Raw genomic sequence first — 4,731 nt, 5'->3', positions numbered from 1 at the left:
AACAGGAGGCTGCGAAAGGGGAGCAGACGGGAAGGAGGAGGAGTGAGCAGCTGTCAAACTGCTACTTTTTTAAAGTGCTTTAATGCACTAAATAATTTGGATGCATGAGAAATTATATATTTTGCTGAATAAATGTATTCTTATTGATGCGCATTTTAAAGTTGTGATAGGTTGACACTTGTCACAAGACGTAGTGAATCTGTTGTGCCATCAGATGTCGCCCTTGTCCATTCATACAAGTTTCTGTCATAGCACACCTGATCAAAAATTGAAAGACTACACATTTGGGGAACTTTGCCAATAAGCCACAATCCTTATGAGAAACATGACCACGCTAAGTAAGCAATTTATTGCAAACAAGCATTAAAATGAAAAGAAATTTAAGGCTACTGCCTTTAAAAAAATGTGGATTCTGTTCAGATATTCACACTGTCACACTGTCACTGTCAGAAAAAACGGTGTGATTGTTGAGCTACATATGCAAGGCCTCTCATAGCCTGCCTTTGCTGCTGGAGTTAGATGCCGTAGGACAGTCATTTTAAACTTTAAAATTTCATTTTAAACTTCTTTAAAGATCCAGAGGGTAACAAAAAAGTCAAGTGGTCGAATCCCCCAAAAATGTCATCAGCCCAGAGCAGGAGGATCCGCTTGGCTGTCTGTCAAGATATGGGATGATCCTTGGCCCAAATCAAGGTTGTTACTTTCACCGAGTGCAGTCCAATCACCATCAGACGGCGTCTGCGAAAAAAGAGTTTTAAAATAAATACAAAACATCTTCTTCAAAGTGACAGAATTGCTGTTTTCCTTCAATGTCATAATGGAGCTTCGGGTTGTGCAGGGTCGTCAAACGGCAACTGGCTTTGTGTAGACGTTGCTTGCTCAAGAAATGTTTTTGTCTCACTCCAATTTCTTCTTTTTGCACTTTGAAGCTGTAACTAGACCCTCCTTAAGATCCAACAGTGTAAAATTAAAAGTCTTACAATTTTTCAACTGGCCTGCTAGATGTACAAACGATTAGAATAGATTTGATTATATTTTTCTCCAACCATGTAATCGTGCATTAAAAACTGATGATTACAAAAATCACATATTGTTTATATTAACTAAGCAATTTGCAGCAATAGTTGGTCTTCCTGATGAGTTATGACAATTACATGCTTTTATGACACCTGACAGTATCATATTTATATTTATATATTTATAATGAATGTGAAAATTACCAAGAGGACTGGATTTGTAGTGAAAGTGGACTGATCAAGTCACAGATGCCCTGTTCAGCCAGATGTGACTTAATGATTTAGACCTAAAGATTTAAATCAGGTCTGTATTTCTTTACAGTAACTTTATATCATTCACATTGTTCCGATAATGATGTATCCAGTGTATAGAATGCAAGGTTCTTAGGTCACATTGGTCAAATCAAATCAGCACCAAAAAGGAAATCGAGGACCGACAATACAAAGCACAGACAGGATATGGACAACGCGACTTTCAAAACAAATCAAAGATGGCCATCGTAAACGTTAACCATATTGGGAAACCCAAAGCGAGCGTGGACGAAATAAAAAAAATAAGGCTACAGTTTTATGTGCATGACAAAATTGTGTAAATTAAGTGTGGATACTAAAAGCAACCCGTATTTTCTTCACCGTGCTTTTATTATTTTAATTCGTAACAGGAAATAGCGTGTGGTTTGTTGTCATTCGCACGTCTGTCCTCTGAATCTGAACATCTAAACCGTTGGGGCAGCAGCTCGCAAGTTGTTTTAATTCCTATTTTTTTGTTTTACTATTCGTAGTTTACACTTGATTGGACTCATATATTTGCTTTAAATGGAATAAAATGGACCGCTGTGGGCTGAAGTTATCGACGCGGATGTGGCTAAACGTCTGTCACAGTTAAACTAGTCAAGCTAACAGCTAGCAGACAGCCACTCTGTGAAGACGGATATAATCAGTCAGCATTTTCCTTCAATGAGCCTCTGTGTAAAGATAAGCACAGGTGAGTGGCAAGCAAACCAGATAACATATTTTAGAATGGCATCGCTGTTTTTCTTTTTACAGCTGTGACATAGGCAGCTGGCACTGCTAATGTTTACGGTGGGTTCCTCTTTGAATACGAGCAGACTGCAATGTATTATATAATAATCTAGGATTTTCACGTTTGATCAGAAAGCTTCAGCCTTCTGCTAAACCCCTGCATCAAGTATGTCTACAAGCGGGTTGATCATAGTTGCAGTGGATTGGTGTGTGATTCCACAAATCTGCATTTGCAAGACATGCGCTCCTATATTTAGCATCTTATGGAGCTTCTAATCTCACACTCCCCTTCTGTGTACGTTACTTTCCCTGCATCACGTGACCCCCCCACACACACGCTGGTGTTCCACCCAGGTGCTATGTTACCACTTACCACGTTTTTGTGCCATTATTATTATTATTTTGACATTTTCCACATCATTGTGGGTGTGTCAAAGGTGAAACATTGTAGTATTGTCATCTGTGTTAGCTACAACCGCTACAAAATAATGTCCTAATTGAAAATGCCATTTTACATTTTTGAGCCTGGTGGCTTTTTATGGAACAGGAAGTTTGCACGATGCTGCTATTCCAATTCCCTGCAAATTTGCATTGTTAATGAATGGTTATTCCAGACTTTACATGACAAATGTTTGTTGAGTCAATTCTCAAGCAAGCCACTTGCACATTTTCCATGCAAATTATGTTTCCATCCTCTTCCCCTCCGCCCAAACCCTAGCTCACAATAGCTACACTTGATTCTGGTTATATCTTATAACCAAGCCAGAAAATCTGCAAATATACAGTATGGAGACAGTAATCTATCTTGGGAGACAGCTTTGTGTAATACTGGCTTGGAAAGTAAACAGACAGTAATTGGTTTCAGTTTGCAGTGTTATATCACAGAGATAGAGATTATGGCTGGGCGTGGAAAATGTTATTTTTTTTTTTTAGTGACGCTGCCATATTGCAAAACCGACAGCCTTACATGACACTTAGTCATCATATGTGATGACTCTCACATGTTCATATGTTCAAATGCTACAGTGAGTTTGTTTTCACCCACAGCAACCTTCTCTTTGACCGCTTAAGCAAAGGACTCATAACAAATTCTGTTTGACTCAGAAGGTTATCAAAATGCCAAAGCTGGCACATGATTTTTCACTCTGCTGGAACACCCATGTGTTGTTTCAAATACATTAGCTGATTGCCTTTTTGTTCTTGTCATTGTGGATTTATGCAGTAGCACACAGATCCAGCTCTGGATGACAATTTTCTTTTCCCGTCCTCTGCCTACTATTTTGTTTTGGGGGGAAATCAAGTGACTTGTTCAAGATAACACCAACAAGGCTGTTGTGCAGTTGTGACAACTTGAGGCAGTGGAATCATAATTGTTTACATTTTCAAGTCAACGCGTCAATAACATGTTAATGAACATTTCCTTTAACTGCACTATTTTTAAAAAGTGCGATTAATGTGTCTAAATCTATATCTATACTTAAATCTATAAATTCATTTATTCATTCATTTTCAACTGCTTTTCCTCACAAGGGTGCGGGGGGTGATGGAGCCCATCCCAGCTGTCTTCGGGCGAGAGGCGGGGTACACCCCGGACTGGTCGCCAGCCAATCACAGGGCACATATAGACAAACAACCATTCACACTCACATTCATACCTATGGACAATTTGGAGTGGCCAATTAACCTAGCATGTTTTTGGAATGTGGGAGGAAACCGGAGTACCCGGAGAAAACCCACACATGCACAGGGAGAACATGCAAACTCCACACAGAGATGGCCGAGGGTGGAATTGAACCCTGGTCTCCTAGCTGTGAGGCCTGCGCGCTAACCACTCGCTCACCGTGCAGCCCTAAATCTATAAATAACAAATTTAAATATTTGTAAATAATAACACATCAGAATTCAAAATGCAGTTTATAAATGAAACTTTCTATTATTAAGGAGAAAAAAAATCAAAATTCACAATGGTGAACCTTCCCAGCAGTGGCTGGCCAACCCAAATTACCCTAAGAGAACAGCAATGACCCACCCAAGAGGTCACAAAAGACCCCACGGCAATAATACCTGCAGGCCTCGCTTGCCTCAGTTAAGGTCAGTATTCATGACTGCACCATAAGAAAGACACTAGGTGAAAACGGCATTCATGGCAGAGTTCCAAGATGAAAAGCACTTAACAAAATTTATCCAGAAAACTTCTTGATGATCCCCAAGACCTTTGGGAAAACACCCTGCGGTCTGACAAGACAAAAGTTGAACTTTTTTGGAAAGGGTGAACCCCTCACAGCTGGCATAAAAGTACCAACAGTAAAATATGGTGGTGGTAGTGTGATGGTTTGGGGCTGTTTTGCTGCATCAGGACCTGGAAGACTCACTGTGATAAATGGAACCATGAATTCTGGTGTCTACCAAAAAAATCTGCAAAGATGAGTGGGCTAGAATTACATTTGTTTGATGAGCTTAAATAATTAGTGTGACAAAAATTTGACATTAGGATGGGGGGAAACACTTTAACACTACTGTATAAAATGCAAGATCTTTCTGTGGCTGGGTCACATTTATTTTTAAAAAGCTTATAACCTAAAGGGGCTACAGTTGAAATTACAATTTTTTTAGTGTGTGGACCTTTCAAAGAGACATGTCTCCACAATAAAGAAAAGGTTGTGCTGCACAAACATAGAAAAACATGCACAGG

At 39.5% G+C, this 4,731-nt stretch overlaps 1 protein-coding gene across 4 annotated transcripts in view; it reads left to right on the top strand.

Moving 5' to 3' along the window:
* Nucleotides 1-1,698: 1,698 nt before the first annotated feature.
* The window catches only part of osbpl8 (oxysterol binding protein-like 8), a 52,967-nt gene continuing 49,934 nt past the window's right edge, over nucleotides 1,699-4,731 (top strand). For 3 of the 4 annotated variants that reach the window (XM_058076967.1, XM_058076964.1, XM_058076960.1), the window contains exon 1: nucleotides 1,700-2,001. The gene's annotated coding sequence lies outside the window, so the exon portion shown is untranslated. Of the gene's footprint in view, nucleotides 2,002-4,731 lie in introns of all 4 variants that reach the window. The other variant, XM_058076959.1, reaches the window with a different exon arrangement.

The sequence above is a fragment of the Doryrhamphus excisus genome, chromosome 7 (assembly GCF_030265055.1).
Source record: "Doryrhamphus excisus isolate RoL2022-K1 chromosome 7, RoL_Dexc_1.0, whole genome shotgun sequence".
Lineage (NCBI taxonomy): Eukaryota > Metazoa > Chordata > Actinopteri > Syngnathiformes > Syngnathidae > Doryrhamphus > Doryrhamphus excisus.
This window is presented reverse-complemented; position numbering and strand designations above follow the sequence as displayed.